The following is a 16,280-nucleotide window of genomic DNA, read 5'->3' on the forward strand; positions in this document are numbered from 1 at the left end:
ATCCGAATATGTGGAATCAATTTGTATGGCATTAACTCTTATCCACTCAACCTCTCTGGCCTCCCGACGTGCCAGGCAGAAGGGCCATCGCCTAAAATGTCGCCTAATATATATTTCTCCTTTTAAGGCCACGGTGATTATTGACAAATGTGTCAATGTACAACATTTCTGGAATGGTCTTTTACAAGGGAGACATAACAGCGACAAATCCACAAAACGCTAATTCAAGCTGCACCAACCCCCCGGTGGGGAATAATGGCGAGACGTCCTGAGCACAACGTCCTGACGACCTCTTGAACCCCACGATGGGACCGAGACAAAAGCACAGTCGCACACGCGGCATAAACAAACGCGACGTCCAACGATTCGACAACAACGATGGTGATTGCAACGGCGTGATCGCATCCTAGGGCTGCGAACGCGCAGGGGTCACGTTCTGCGACACGCGGGGGTCACGCAGAACGTGACCCCACGCGTCGCAGAACTCCATCCAACTTCCCTCGGATGGAGCTCTTCAACAAGACAAAGACCCCCCTCAGCCCCCACCGTATAGCCTGTAACAGACTGGTCGTGAAAGTGCTGTGAGTAGTCCCGATGAAGGCTGGCACGGGACGCAAGGTGGTCCCCCGTGCCCAATACCGCGCCCGGCCGCCTTGGTCTCCCCAGTGGCAATGTTTAAACATCGCACCAGGTACTTATTTGAGGCTGAGTCGACCTATGGGAGGCCCAGGTCCAGTTCAGATAATCCTCACTGGTGTTGGCCCTGAATGGGAATCTAACTTGGGTTGCTGGGTTAGGAGCACAGCACGCTAACCGCCACGCCACGTGTACACACACACATATATAAGATGTTTCTTGTTCATGTTTTTGTTTGTTGCGGTTGCACCCGATTCAAGAGCTGAATGGCTCACAGGGCTATACCTAATAAATTAAAAAAACTGAAAATAACCACAGACTCATATTTACATGGAGGGAGCAGTGGCATCTGTGTTTTTTGTGCACTGCACTGACCAGCATGGTGAAATATGGTTTAACAACTCTCATGAATTACACTTCATGGGGAGGCCTTCATCCAGCAGTTAATTGACAAAGGCTGTAAATCATAATCACTTAGCATGAACACTGTACACAGACGAAGCCAGGCAACATTACAAATCACACTCTCCGCACGTGAACCGCTACACATCAACCACACCAGACGAGAGTGGAAACGACGGAGTCAACAAATATATCCCACTGCGCTTTTAGATCCATCGTGGGTACGAACGCCGGCGTGAACAGGGTCAGGCAGTGGCAAACCACTTGTCCTGATGCAGAGGCAGCACTGGGGCCGCGGCGAGTGAACTGGAGCGGAGTCGGAGCCGGCTGCCGGGACCACTTGAGGAAGGCAGGAACAGAGAGAGTTCAACGTCCAGTGGGCAGCCAGGGGGGGAGGATGTCGCTCACCGATGCTCTGGCAGGCACCGCGACGTTTTCGTGATCGAGAGCGCGGCCCTCGGTTGTCAGTGTCTGCAAAGGGTGCCGGGCGCAGGGCGATCGATCGCCGCATCGGTCACGAGGCATCAAAGGAAAGCTCAGAGGCAACTTTTGACCTCGGCCCAGAAACCACCCTCCCTACACCGCATAGCTCCATTTGACGCACCAACACCGCAAACCCGGTGTGGCGTTACACACGTACACGGTAGCGTCCGCACGCGACTGCACCTCGAGACGCGGTGCGGAAACAGCAGGCGTGTTTATTTAGCAGAGAGGCGGTCGGTCACAGGCAGCGGAAGAAGAGGATTTGAACAGGTGCAGACAGAAGAGGGCAGCACGGACGGCTGGAGGAAGGGAGTTGAATTGTCACGTCCAGTGAACGTGGTGTCGCCTTGCCCAGGTCAGCGCGGGGTGCGGGCTCATTCCGCACCTCCGATTAGCACGGTTGGCTACGTACAGCGCGAAAGAAGTTAAATGTGCATACCATACGTATGGCACCGCGGTGGAAATTTCACTCTCGCATCACAGGCGCCAATCTCTCATGGGGGAGGACCGCTGCCGACTCCTCACAACGCAGCAGTCATTCTCCACACGGGGGAGGTACTCGAGAGAAATATTGTCGAGCGGGAAACACGGCGTTTCTAATTTTAGTGGCATGTTCCGTCACCTTTGCTACTGCAAGCGGCGTCCTGTGGTGGCAGCATGCCCCTTGGGGAGCGGTGGCGCAGAGGTTAGCGCGCTGTGCTTCAATCCCGGCGACCCGAGTTCGATTCCCGCTCACGGCCAACACCGGTGACGATTATCATAACCGGTACTGGGCTTCCCCTAGGTCGACTCAGCCTAAAATGAGTACCTGGTGCGGTGTGTAAACATCGCCACTTGGGAGACAAAGGTGGCCGGGCGTGGTGTTGGCCACCCACCCCCCCTGTGTGCCGTGCCGGCCTTCATAGGTGCCCGCTAACAGTCTGTTAAAGCTATAGGGGGGATCTTTATATTTTGTGGGGTAGTGAGTGCCGGACTAATTCCCATCTCCCCTCCAGCTTTCTGACGTGGATACCTCGAACACGAACGTGTTCCGCAAAAAAAACTTACAAACCACCGCAGGTCACAATTACTTGATGATGATGCTGGCGATTCTGCTGCTGCTGTGTTGGCAGCAGTGCACAAGCACAAATAAAAACAAATCAACGCAACCATCAATAACACTGTGTGGCCTATAAGGAAAAATATTTAATCGGTGACGTTTCAGGCAATGGCCCTTCTTCATAGCTCATAGATTAGCACGGATGGCTACTTACAGCAAAATAGGTCATACATACGAAGTAGGGCTATAGCCGAAAACGTCACTTGTTATATATTTATTATATATTTTTCCTTTGAAGGTCACACACAGTGTTCCTAACAACTGTGTTGAGTAGTCAGATAAAGGTACGGTAGACACAACTTTACATATCTGACCGTTACAAATTCCACCTAGGCACCTGTCCGGCAACGGTTACCTTCTACAGATGCTTAGAAATCCCAACTTGTCACACGAAGAGTGATGTACAATCTGTTCGACTATAACACGGTCGATGTTGTGTTCCTAAAAAACACCGCGTTATGGAAAAAACACCGCGTTATGGAAAAATCGCGTTATAATAAATAATGTATAATGCAGGGTAAAGCACAGTCCGCGATAACATGTGAGATGCGTAATGCAGGCTGAGCAAAGACCGAGGCGCGTGGGTAGCATCTACAAGCATCCAGCAGCATCCCAATGCCTTTGTGTGATGCTACGCCGAGGCAGCAGTACAGCTGTTTATTCCTACTCGCGCAACGTAGTTCCGTTGATTCAATCGCGTTGTGTCCAGTTCGCATCCGCATTGTAAAAAATGTGTTTGTGCGTTTCTTAATCCGCTTGTTCTGGTGTTCCCTAATACATTCATCGCGTTAGATCCAATTCGCGTTATGAAAACTACGCGTTGTAGGAGAACAGATTGTACCCTTAATCTCACGCACATTCTCTCGCTTCGAGAGCACAGCAACGCGTTGGCCCACGTTCCACGCAGCGACCCATTTGCGCACTACAGTGTGACTGTCATTTTCTAGACATGTTCACGAATCCAACATTTTCGCATATCCGCCCGCCCAGCAGTCCACCGCGAGTGGACTATGCGACGTTGCACTCTGACACATTTCATCCGCGTAAAACATCCGTGTAAGGACTGTCGCCGACTCGGCATCCGATCTCTTAGGGTCACGCGTGATTGAGAGCAGCAGTGGGAGTGCGGTACCTTCAGTGATCTAATTTCTAATCTCATTTTATATTTATAGAGCACCTTCGCTCAAGGATCCTGACCAAGTTAAAAGAAAAAAAACGGTGACACAGGAGAATGACTTAGATGGCGGGGGCGTGCAAGGATTGAGGCATGAGTGACAGCGATAGAGGGGTACTTAGGGATGACGAAAGGGCATCGGGGACGGGAAGGAGCGGATGGACGCCACAATGCAGCAGGGCAGTGATTGAATCGTCACCATCACGCGTGGTAGCCCCACGAGAGATCTCCGCAGCTGTTGTTCCCCCCCCCCCCCCCGCACATCCGATTAGCGCATTTGGCTAAGTACGGTGCGAAATAAGTTCAACATGTACAGTATAATCTTTATTTGAAGCTTTCGTGACTGCAGGAATCCATACTCTTTGGTTCTTTCGGTAAAGTCACGTAGGAAGAAAAATAAAATAATTCACGACGTTTCGATCGCAACACAAGCTGTCGTCATCAGGTGGAACAGATACAACAGGAGAACCGCTGTACCTACGTGACTTTACCGAAAGAACCAAAGAGTATATACAGTATACATAGATACGTGGAGATGCAAAGCCTGGTGTGTGCACTGTGGGAAATAGCCGCAGTGGCCCGCGAAGGTGCTCGTCTGTATTTGCAGGATGTAATTGTAGCTGTTTGTTGGTGCAGAGTACCGTGGTATTGTAGTTCATTGGTGCATTGCTCTAAAAACTGATGAAAAAAAATAATAGGGTGTTCTTATTATTACCCAGGACAGGGGTCCACAAACTGCAGCTCCTTGAGCCACATGCGGCTCTTTGAATACTGCTTCGTGACGTTACTTAATAAGTACCTACCGACTCTTGAAATATTACGTTTTTACCGAATAATACAAAAATGGCTCTTCTTGTCATTTTGGTTCCCGATCCCTGACCCAAGACAACTCGACGTGAATCGCGTGACATGCCGAGTTGTTCACTGCAGGGGGCAATGACTGCTGTGTATATTCCAAAAGAGGGCAATTAAAAAAAATGTTGGCAAATTTGGTTATGACACAGGCATTAATAACCAGGGCGGCCACCGGATTTGAACCGTCAAACCTCTACAGCAGGCGGTGAACACGTTACCGCTGGGCTGTGTGTTTACATTCTGTGTTTTGTCGACTCAAGCACAGACTTTAATATCCATCGTCTACATTTTTGTCCAGAATAGAGGCAAGTGAACTTACGACCTCATGATTGAGCCTTATATTTCTCGATCGCCCGGCAGTATGTCCTGGCCCATTGATCGATGGGCCATTGATTGATGGGCCAGTCATTTTATTTGGGCAGTGAAAAAGAATACCTTTCCTGTTATGCAGGAGGTCGGGGGTTCGGCCCTAAACCTTACGCCTGTATATTTGGATTTTGCATGTTCTCCCCATGGTCGCGTGGATTTTTTTCTCCGGGTCCTCCGGGTTTTCTCCTCACATTTAGAATCATCCGTTGGGACTATTTAGACTATTTTGCTGCAATAAATGTCCAAATGATGAGCCACTTTGTTGAGCTATCATTTGTGGCCAGGTCGCTCCGGAAAAATAAGTTCATACCTCAGTGGGCGTAGTCTGGTTGGATTGTGATGGTTTAGTGTTTTATTTGTATGTGTTTGGGTAATTTTTTACTTTTCTTGTACTTTGCATTCCTATTACGTGTTTGTGTGCTGTTTGTTGTTGTAACGTGCTTACCAGCCCCTACTGGACATCTGTGAAAAAAGAGCTTTATAGCTCATCGGATTCTTCCAGTATATATAAAAAAAACATATTCTGATTCTGATAAGCGTATTGCTTCCAAGTCGAAGTGAGAGCATGGGATTACTTTGCTAAACGTTTCTTTGGTAATCTTATTACTCCCCATCACAAAGGGTTATTCGCAGCACAGACTGGAAGGCAAACGTGAATCCGTACAGCTGCTGGACGCAAGCAAGCAAGGAGGCCCTGTCTCCCTCCAGTGGCAATCATGGAAACTGCAGGCGAACCTCCACGTAATGTCGGGGGGCCCTGATGGAACAACGGCCTTTGGTCGAGAGGAGCGACGGAATGGCAGCCAAGGAAGTGAAACGCAGCTGAGACTATGCCCGCCCGCCGCGTGGAGATGGGGCAGCGAGATCGGCTCGTGCGCAGGACCGAGACGGCCTGTTGCATCGGGGGGGAGGGGGGGGCTTCATCCAGCAGCGGAGAGACCACGGCTGACAATGAGGGCGGTGGGACCCGATGCCGTCACGCCTCTGTGCACGAGGGCGCACACGTGCGCTATACAACCGTGCACTCGTTGATATGCTGCACTACTCAGAATTAGACTGCTAATTTATTACTGGAGGATTCCGATGAGCTGTAAAGCTCTTTTTCACAGATGTCCAATTAGGGGCGGATCAGATCGTTACAACAAACAATACAAAACCCCGATTGGAGTGCAAATTATAGGAAAGGTAAACAAATCACTTACAAATATACAAACAAAACTAAGCTAAAAATTTTTTATCTTACTGGCGGGCGCATGCCCTAATGGAAAAGCATCATTGTCACGGGTTTATCTCTGCAGTCAATCGCACTGTAACAGGAGGGCCATGCTAACCACACGCCCCGTGGGATTGTAACTGGAAGGTCGCGGGAAAATCGGCGTCTTATTTGAGCCAAACTCAAACTCAGCTGCTAAAGCCCCATTGAGCTAAGCAGCTCCGTTACAAGGACAACCACAGGACAAGGCCGTCGGCAGTGGCGGCAGTTCCAGGACTTACAGTTACGTGACGCTACAGAGATCCATAGAATCGGATAGAGATACAAAGAGTTACGCAGAGATCCATAGAGTTCTATAGAGATCCACAGAGTTACGCAGAGACCCATAGCGTTACATTTACATACTTAGTTATACAGAGATCCAGAGTTGCATAGAGATACATCGAGTTACACAGATATCCATGGAGTTTCACAGAGGTCCGTAGAGTTACATTGAGATCCATATTTACATAGAGATAGTATAGTTACGCAGAGATCCACAGTTGCATTGAGGTACAGCGTTACATAGAGATACGCAGAGTTACGCACAGATCCATAGTTACACAGACGCACAGACCATGGCCCAAGGCCATATAGGCAGTGGTGGCAGTTGCAGGACATTTCAAGGGGGAGGAAATGTGCAAAGGGGCCGTCCATAAATGACGTCAAGCACCAAGGGGGGGGGTCAGACATTTGTGACGCTGTGTGACGAGGGGGGGGTTTAAAAATGTGACGTCACATAAAAATGCGCAACTTTAAATAAATATAGACAACGTTCTACTTAATTAAATAGACTTTTTAATAAATGTTTTCTCCTACAACATCAGAGTGCAGCGCCACATTAAATACGCACTACAATGACAATAGTTTAAAGCGATTTGATGAAGCATGTTTTTTTGGGGGGGGGGCAGAGCTTTGTGACGTCATATTTGAGGGGGGGTCTGACTTTTTGTGACGCGGTGTGACGAAGGGTGGGGGCAAAAATCGTCCAAAATCGCGTGACGTCATTTATGGACGGCCCCAAACTAATAAGAGCACAAACAACAAATAATTATTTACACAAAAACCAGGCCAGAACTCACTGCAAACAGAATAAACGATAAACAGTGCTTCTATATAAATCAACAAAAGTGTCGGCAATTCCTGTCACAGACACGTGTAAATAAGCCGTGCGCACAGCATGGCCTCGAACAAAATGGAGCTCGGCTACAGAGTTCACAGCGATGGTGGCACGGCCTCCGCTTATTAAACTTTAGTTAATTTCGTAAATGATTCTTAAAATATATTTATATATTTTTTATGCTGAGTGTCCGCTGCTGCTGCTGTGTCCTGTACAGCGCTTTGAGATCCTTGATGAAAAGTCGCAAAAGAAATGTAATTATTATTAACAGGGCTAGAGGCGGTAAGTGTGGGATGTTAAGATTGGTCATGACGAGGACATTCCTGGATGTGGGTGCAGCACAAGAGAAGGCCCTGGTACCAGTCTGAGTTCTCGATATGGTTTTCTTGGCTGCGAGCAGGCCACAGCTGCCGACCCATATGGTTTACCCCGTATTCTTGTACAGGGAATTTGAGTTTTCAATACGGGCAAAACTATTTTTGTCTGTGTTTCTCCCTTGTGATGGGACTCTGTAGGATGAACGTTGAGATTTATAAGGGCCACGGGGTGACCAATGAGGTCTGGATTGGTCTGTAGTAAGGTAGCCACTGATAAGGGGTTGACAGGTATGGCAGGCTATCCTACAGAATGAGGAAAAGCCGTTGTCTAAGCTATGATCGTAAACGAGGCGGCATTGCATTGAGCGACCTGACTCTTCCGCCCTCTGCCATCGCATCACTGTTGACCCCATCTGAACTCTCTGCTGAATTTTTTTTGAGAAATAGGAAGAAAGTTGAGAAACGTCAAACATTTCTACGGACGGTGCGAAAGAAGTTCAACATACATAAGTACGTTAAATTAGTAGTGTGGTGATTTTTTTCTGGCCGTGAGTGTTTTTGACCTAAGTCAAATGTCATGGAAAGTTCATCATCAATTGCGTGGGTGCAGATCTTTGATGTTTTCGGTTTGTGCCAATAACCGCCATTCGACACTAAGTGACGGTGACGTCACCACGGCGCCTGTGCCATGCTAGGTTCACTACTTTGAGGTTTGTTGCCGCAATGTTGTTGGAAGGACGTGGGTGCCAAACAACATCCGCGGGCACAACCCAGAAACACACGACAGGCAAGTTCTGCGCAGCCGCGTAACCAACCCCTCGCAGTCTTGAAGCCACAGGATCCTCTCCCTGGTCGCTTCTCGTTAAAACAAGACATCACTCAACTCTGTACGCCCACATCTATCCCAAGTGAGTAAGCGGGCCAAGTTTAATATATTATGTAAATAATTAATTCGTTCGAGAGAGTAACTTCTGTATAAACAGAAATAACTGTACGCTCGTATTTCCTTCCCAAAAAATATGTTATCCACTCCTCTTATAGTTGAGTATTAAAAGCGCGGAATCATGCACGAGCATCTGCTGTGTATTTTTTCCGCTGGCTGGCAAGACTCATGGTTCGCAGCCACCGCCGTTTCTCAAAAAAAAACTGCTGCCGAGAAAAGCAGGGGGGCAGCAGGAAGCCGCCGCCACCACCACCACCGGGCCCCACCGACGCTTGCATGTGGTTACGCGACACAAAAGCGCGCGACACACACAAAGCATGTGCGGGAGGACTCGGACCCAGCACGGGTTGTAAGGCACCAACCTCTTTCCACATCCCCCCCGCCCCCCACTGGCTCGTTTCAAAACATGGTTCAATCCCAGCCGTCAACCGTCTGTGCAGGAGCCCCCCCCCCCCCCCCCCCCCCCCACTGTTAAAATTAAAAAGTATTTTTTTCCCCAACTGCCAAAATAACAAAAAAATGCATACCATCATCCTGTCTGTCCCAGCTTGAAGCCACACCGCGCCCCGAGCCGCAACATCTCCACTCAACACCAAAGACAAAGATCCCCCCGTACAGCCTTAACAGGCTGATGGGGCAAGTGCTGTTAGCGAGCACCTATGAAGGCCGCGACAGCACACGAGGGAGCGGGTGGCCAGCACCACGCTTGACCGCCTTCGTGTCCCCGGTGGCGATTTTTACACACCGCACCAGGTACTCATTTGAGGCTGAGTTGACCGAAGGGGTGCCCAGGACCGGTTCAGATAATCGTCACTCAACACCAGCAACAACATAGACAGCCCCCTCCCCCTGCCTTTAATCCCATACACAAAGAACAAACAACTGGCTTCAAACATAAATAACACTCCACGATGTGGGATCGGATCCGTGCGTGTGTGTTCTGCATTGCCTTCGTAGGTGCTCGATAAACAGCACTTGCCCCAACAGTCTGCTAAGGCTATACAGCGGATCTTTGTCGTTGTCTTGTAAGCTGCATTGCAGAATAAATGCACGCAAGGGTACACCAACTCCTGTTGTTGTTCAAAGTTATTTTAAGTTACAGTGATTAGGAGTTAACAAAAGAGTGCTTGGTTTTTTTTGTTTTAGAAAGTATTGATTAGACGGACTCACGCACCGCCACATTTAAATGATTAACCGAGTTTAAAGTTAATCGCTTGCATCACTGGATTATGAGATGGTGGCGGCTCGCGGCGGACTTCATCCAACAGTGAATTGACCAAGGCCGATGATGATGGACAAGTGAAATGAAAGCATCTCCTTAATCGTATGATGTGTTACTCCTCTCTGTGGCACCAAGCCAGTGATGGAAATGCCACAGTGGCCAATTTCTTCGTTGAACAATCCACTGCTACCGCCCCACAAAGCGATACTGATTTTACGCACCCCAGAGAGATGATGAGCGAAGTCATTCCACTTAGCAGATTTATTTTAAGTGTATTTTGTTTAAACAGGTGAGAATGCAAGAGACAGGAAATGTCTCATTTGTAAGAATGACTTTGGCTCACCAAAATGACAAAAGCAATTACAGTCATGCATAATCGAGGGTTTTTGGAGTTAGATCGCGTAAGTATAAATGTGTCGTTAAACCCGCCACCACCCGACACATCCAATTAGTAAGGGATTTGTCACGTAATCAAAACGTGGCAATTCGTTACGAGTGTGTTATGGATTTACTCTCCAACACATTGGTGGGCTGAAGTAGTAACTAATTAACACGTTTTGTTTACGTGACAACCCTTACTGGCCATGTCGGGTGGTGGCGATCTAACCCAAACAAACCTTTATCACGAATAATATTGGTCGCGGAAGCGTACGTGCCAAAACAATTACGTGAAAACAACGTGAACTCGTACTGTTCTAGTCTTCTACACGTGGGTCTATCGGTCCATCACACTGCCCCTTTGCGCTGAATTATAATAGTCGGATAATTAATTAGTGAGAGGCAGGGGGGTGAATTTTTTTTTCTGTTCATGCTTAAAAAAAGAAAATTCCAAAAATCCGGCCCCGATTCACCCCGCAGAGGGCAGCAGCGTCAGCTACGGTCATTCAGCTTCACCGGCTGAGACTTTGAACAAACTTCCCTGCGTTGCGTTTGTCACATGCACGTGCAACAAAAAAGGCATCCGCGACCGATATCGCGATATCACGATTGATTCCTGGGTGCCGTTCGCCGCCGCGCGCCTACAAAGCCAACAATGCGCGCGCGGTACGCCCTCCTCCAGCAGACGCTGCCAAAATAAATAAGGTTGTCAACGTGAACAAACGCAACAATGGAAATCCTTTCAAACGAATTATGAATCGAACCTCGCCGCGTTTATTTGGGAGATGAGGGCCGTAAACTTTAGCGATGAATGACATCCCTGCACCAGTTGTTTTTCTCTCATTCAAAAACATTAGTTTATTGTGCGTCCTTCCGTCTGCGCGAGCAATCGAGAGAACTGTGAAGGCCAAGCATTTACACTCGGCCTCTGCGAGAGGCTTTTTAAGTGTGCACTTAAAAGTCCAGCGGGGGGGTGGGGGTATATTGCTCTCCGCCCGTGGCAGTTAACCAAGACATGAGGCCCCACAAAGCCCTGGCTGAGCGTGACAATGGATCTTTAAACAGGGAGGGGAGGAGGGATGTGAGTGACGCTTTCACTGAATACCACACTTAAGGAGCACCCCCCCCCCCCCACCGAGAAAGAATGTGAGGGGTGTAAGTATTTTATCAGGCAAGAGCCCGTACGTGTGTGCGTGCGTGCGGACACGGGAGGCACTGTGCCTCCCGCACTGGCGGCCGTGCGGGTGACACGACGCAGACCAGGGGTGGGCGCCACGGTGGCGAGATGTTAACTCACCTCGCCTGGGATGCGGGAGTTTCCTGGGTTCGATCCCGGCCCCTGACGGCTGTATGTTTTGATTTTGTATGTTCTCCCCGTGGTCGCGTGGATTTTTCACCGTTTTTTTCTCCCTCAACATTTTGAATGAACGTCAGGCGTTTATAGTATTTGGCTAGAAATCTCCACGTGATGATAAGCCACTTCGTTGAGTTACCATTTGTGAAAACCGGGTCGCTTCTGAAAAAGACCTAGATAGCTCAGTGGGGTCTTACCTGGTAAAATACAAAAAAAATGTTTATAGTTTAGATTTGAAGCTTTCGTGACTGCAAGAGTATAGTTGTAGTGTTGTTGCTACAAAAGCAGCAGCAGCTTGAACCGTGGGGTTCCAACATTAGCCGAGTGCGTGCCATCATATCCAACGCAGCAGCGTGGAGACTATTTGCTTTGGAGAAGTCTCGCACGCCGAGATATCCCAGCGTGTGGGAAAATTGGTTATAATTTAGCCGCAGACGGTCTCAGATTCAGCGTTCGGGCAGCTCCGCTTGAGCGATGGCTACGGATTCTCAGCCACTGCCGCTGCTGCGTACCCAGCGAGCGGCCCATTACAATTAGCACATCATTAACACGTCTCACAAATTTCCTTATCGTCATCGTCATCATCATCAGCCACGATCAATCCTCCACTGGCTGGATGGAGGCGTCCCCAAACCGTTCCGTCAATTCCCTTAACTAAAAACGTAACATTTTTTTTTATTTTACCAGGTGAGGCCCACTGAACTATATAGCTCTTTTTCAGAAGCCACCTAGCCACAAATGAAAAGTTTATAAACAGTTTATTTAGAATTGTTCTGTGAGCTAAGAAGCTCTTGAATCAGGTTTCATGAACAAAACAAAAAAACTGTAAAACAACGTTTGCAACAGGCCGCATAAACATTATAAATACAATAAATAAAAATGATAGCTCAACGAATGCGGCTTATTGTGCCAATTTATATCAGCCAAATATTCTAAATGCACTTTCATTCTAAATGGGGAGGGAAAACTATGGGGACCCGGGGGAAAATCCATATGACCACGGGGGGAACATGCAAACTCCAAATATACAAGTGTCATGGTCGGGATCGAACCGACGACCTCCTGCATACCAGGTAAGTTAACATCTCGCCACAATGGTGCCCCTATATTCCCTATTAAGGTACAACCAGTCGACTTCCCACAACGTGGTACACATTTTTTTTTATCAACCCTGGAGGAATTATGAAATTAGCCAAAGTGGCTGGGATTGTACACGCACACGTGCGGCCCCTTTTGTCAATCCACTGCTGGATGAGAGCCTCGCCGCGCCATGAAGGTCGTGGGAGTTATCTGTCGATACATCACCATGCTGGTCAGTGTGGGTTGGTGAAGGTGGCCGAGGATATATGTGAGCAAAGAGTAGAGAACAACAGAGTGGCAGCCTATATAGCACCCGTTGTACAAGTGTGGTGGTCGCTCATCCGAGCACTATCCTGGCTCAACCCTGTTTAGCAATGAAACGATCAACGCAAATGCCAATAACACTGTGGCATTAAAAGTAAAAAAAAACCCATATGAAGGGCGAAGCTTTGGGCAATGACCCTTCTCCATAGGGCATAGAAATTAACCTCGGAAGGCTGGTAAGATCAGATGCCTGCTGAATGATTTGGTTATCGGTTGGGTTCGGATTACAACTTACAACTTCACAGTTGGGAGCCCAGACGATTTTTCTGCCAGTGAACCCTGCCCTGGCCACTCAATATTTAACAGGACAGGAGGGTATTGAATACAAAAAATACCACTCGTAAGAATAAGTTGTCCACTTTAATGACATAATGGATGATTGATTAAACACGCATGACGGTGAGCATTGACCCACCCAACTACAGGCAAAAGTTATTCTGACATTTATTGTGGAGGAAGACACGTGAATTTAGCAAGGGTCTGAGATGAGAGCAATCCGCAGCCAAGTATGTAAGTGTGCTCTTCCTCTGGTGGTAATGTATAATTAGACAGTTATAACGCACAGAACGTTGTCAATCCACTGCTGGATGAACGCCTTTCCACACCGTGTCAGTCATGGTGGGGGGGGGGGGGTTATTTGACCATACTTCACCATGCTGGGTCAGTGCAAGTTGGTGCATGAGAGGGAGGGGGGAGATCCAGGGTAAATCATTTTCTTTATTCACAACCTTGATATTGGCAAAAAGGGCCCGTAGATATAACTGCTTAACCAGAGCTATTAATGTTTTGGGGTTTGCATTGCCCTTGTACTGTTCGCCTTTTGAAGTCCTTTGGTACTGCAGCACCGCTGAGACATGGACACAAAAAGAGGCCGTCTCCGGTCACTTTCAAGAGCAACGCAAATATTATCAAAGCATATATATGTTCGCATGTTGTTACAAAATGTGGTTTATACAGATTCGATGCCTTTGTAATAGGAGTCGATTTAGTGTTTGAGCGTCTCAACACGTGTATTATTACCTTAAAATTGGCACACACAAAGGGGTCCCGTAAAAATATCTTTCAAGCAATCGATTCTCGGTGAAAATTACCCATGGCCTTACATTGGTGGCCACGAAACCCCCAGGGTTTGTTGGAACACAACACAAACCCAAACACTGCTTGGGCGGTGGTGGGGGGCGGTGGTGGGGGGGGGGGGGGGCTGGCGGGGAGCAAACGCAACTGGTCTGTCCGGAATTCCTCAGCGGGCGAGAATGACAGATACAGTAGCAAGTTCCAGAGGCGTTCAAACCTCTTCTCAAGCCAGTGCTGTTCACACCCAGCCAGCCTGACATCCCCCTACTCCTCCGCCTCTCTCCCTCGAGAGAGAGAACCGCCAGGGTGACACGACGTTTCGTTCTGCCCTGCCATCCCACGTCCAGCAGATGGCATTCAATTCAACACGGCCGACCCACGCTTAACTTGGACACTCCGACGGGATTGTCCATTATTACTGGCTGGCCCGTTGTGTGTGCGGTCTGTGTGCGTGGGTGTAGGCGTGTGCCGGGCGCGGTGCTGGCCACCCATTTCCCTCGTGTGCCGTGCAGGCCTTCATAGGTGCTCGCTAACAGCACTTGGCCCAACACTCTTTGTCTCTGTGTGCTATGGGAGCGGTGGAGCAGCGATTATCGCGCTGCGCAACGAACCCGGGTGACCAGAGTTCAATTCCTGCTCACGGCCACCAACACCGTTGACTATTATCTGAACTGGATCTGGGCCTCCAAATAGATCGACACACCGGGGATGCACTTGAGAGAAATAATGTCGAGCGGGAAACACGGCGTTTCTAAGTTTAACACCTTTGTCACTGCAAGTGGCATCCTGCGATGGCAGGATGCCACTTGGGGAACGGTGGCGCAGTGGTTAGCGCGCTGTGCTACAATCCCGGCGACCCGAATTTGATTCCCGCTCACGGTAAACACCAGTGGCGATTATCGGAACCGGTCCTGGGCCGCCCCTAGGTCGACTCAGCCGAAAATGAGTACCTGGTGTGGTGTGTAAATATCAGCATTGGGGAAACAAAGGCGGCCGGACATGGTTCCGACCTTCTTAGGTGCTCGCTAAAAGCACTTGCCCCAACAGTCTGTTAAAAGGCTATATACGGGGGGCCCTTTGTCTTCGTTGCTTTGCGTTGAACTCACAACTCGTTTCAATTCCTACTCGGTGTATTACACAGAAGGAGTGACTCATAAGCGCATTAAAGAGATGCTTTCATGTACAGTACAGACATTCAGAATAATTTACAACCCTCCCAGTCAAGAGTCTCCCCTCGCCGAACGAGCGCAGGGCGGTGTGGCGTTCATCTTCGCGATGGCAAATCCTGAGCCAACGGTGGAAGTTCCACATTCCTCTGGCAGAGTGCGATCTATGCGTATAGCAACCACTTCCCACAGAGGGATAACCTGGGAAGGGTGGATAACCCCACGGGGTTGCACAGTGCATCATCGCTGCACAAGCTGCCCGGCAACTATGATGTGAGCAGGGGTCGATAGGTAAGGTCTTATTAGGCGGCACGTGACTCGTCGTAGCCACAGCCACAGGTATACGCGCCACGGTGGCGAGATATTAACTACCTCGCCTGGTATAGAGGAGGTCACGAGTTTGATCGCCACCCTAAGGCCTGTATATTTGGAAATTGCATGTTCTCCCCATGGTCGCGTGAATTATTCTCCACGTCCTCCGGTTTTTCCCTCCACATTTAGAATCTACATCTGTTTAGATTATTTGGCTGCTATACATTTCCAGGTGATAAGCCACTTAGTTGAGCTATCATCTGTGGCCAGGTCACTTCTGAAAAAGAGCTATATAGCTCAGTGGGCCTTACCTGGTAAAATAAAGAGGTTTGTGGATGTGGTGTGCCGAGCTCCGAAATATTTATTTGGGGTCATCAAAAAATATTTTCCGGATAGGCACAAGTGGTATGTAAGCCTCGCCGATAAGAAGACAATGTGGCTCGACACCTTTCCCTCGTGGTGGACAGAGTCTCTGGAGCTCTGCTGTGCCGTGAGTTGCGACAGTACGGGCCCAGAGGGTGTTGCCTCGGTTCCACGGGAGGTCCGGAGTGAGTCGAAAGACAGCGGCCCTAAAGTAATAGCGGCATTGGACACGCAGATTGAGCATGCACGATGTGCAATGCGCGGTAGTTGCCAACACCGCTACGCGTGAAGAATACCAGACTTCTACACGCTCCTGTCGTTGCACCCAGATCGTTCACTCCACGACTCCCGTCGCAT

The 16,280-nt window shown here is 48.9% G+C and overlaps 1 protein-coding gene and 1 long non-coding RNA gene across 2 annotated transcripts in view; one reads left to right on the forward strand and one right to left on the reverse strand.

Moving 5' to 3' along the window:
• The window catches only part of LOC116947028 (putative oxidoreductase YteT), a 338,553-nt gene that overhangs the window by 98,880 nt on the left and 223,393 nt on the right, over positions 1–16,280 (reverse strand). The window lies entirely within an intron of this gene.
• LOC116947030 (uncharacterized) overlaps positions 8,510–16,280 on the forward strand; it is a 118,963-nt gene continuing 111,192 nt past the window's right edge. The window contains exon 1 of the long non-coding RNA XR_012945582.1: positions 8,510–8,615. This is a non-coding gene — a long non-coding RNA (uncharacterized LOC116947030). The remainder of the gene's footprint in view (positions 8,616–16,280) is intronic.

This window comes from Petromyzon marinus, chromosome 28 (assembly GCF_048934315.1).
Source record: "Petromyzon marinus isolate PM22_M1 ecotype Great Lakes invasive population chromosome 28, UKy_Petmar_22M1.pri1.0, whole genome shotgun sequence".
NCBI lineage: Eukaryota > Metazoa > Chordata > Hyperoartia > Petromyzontiformes > Petromyzontidae > Petromyzon > Petromyzon marinus.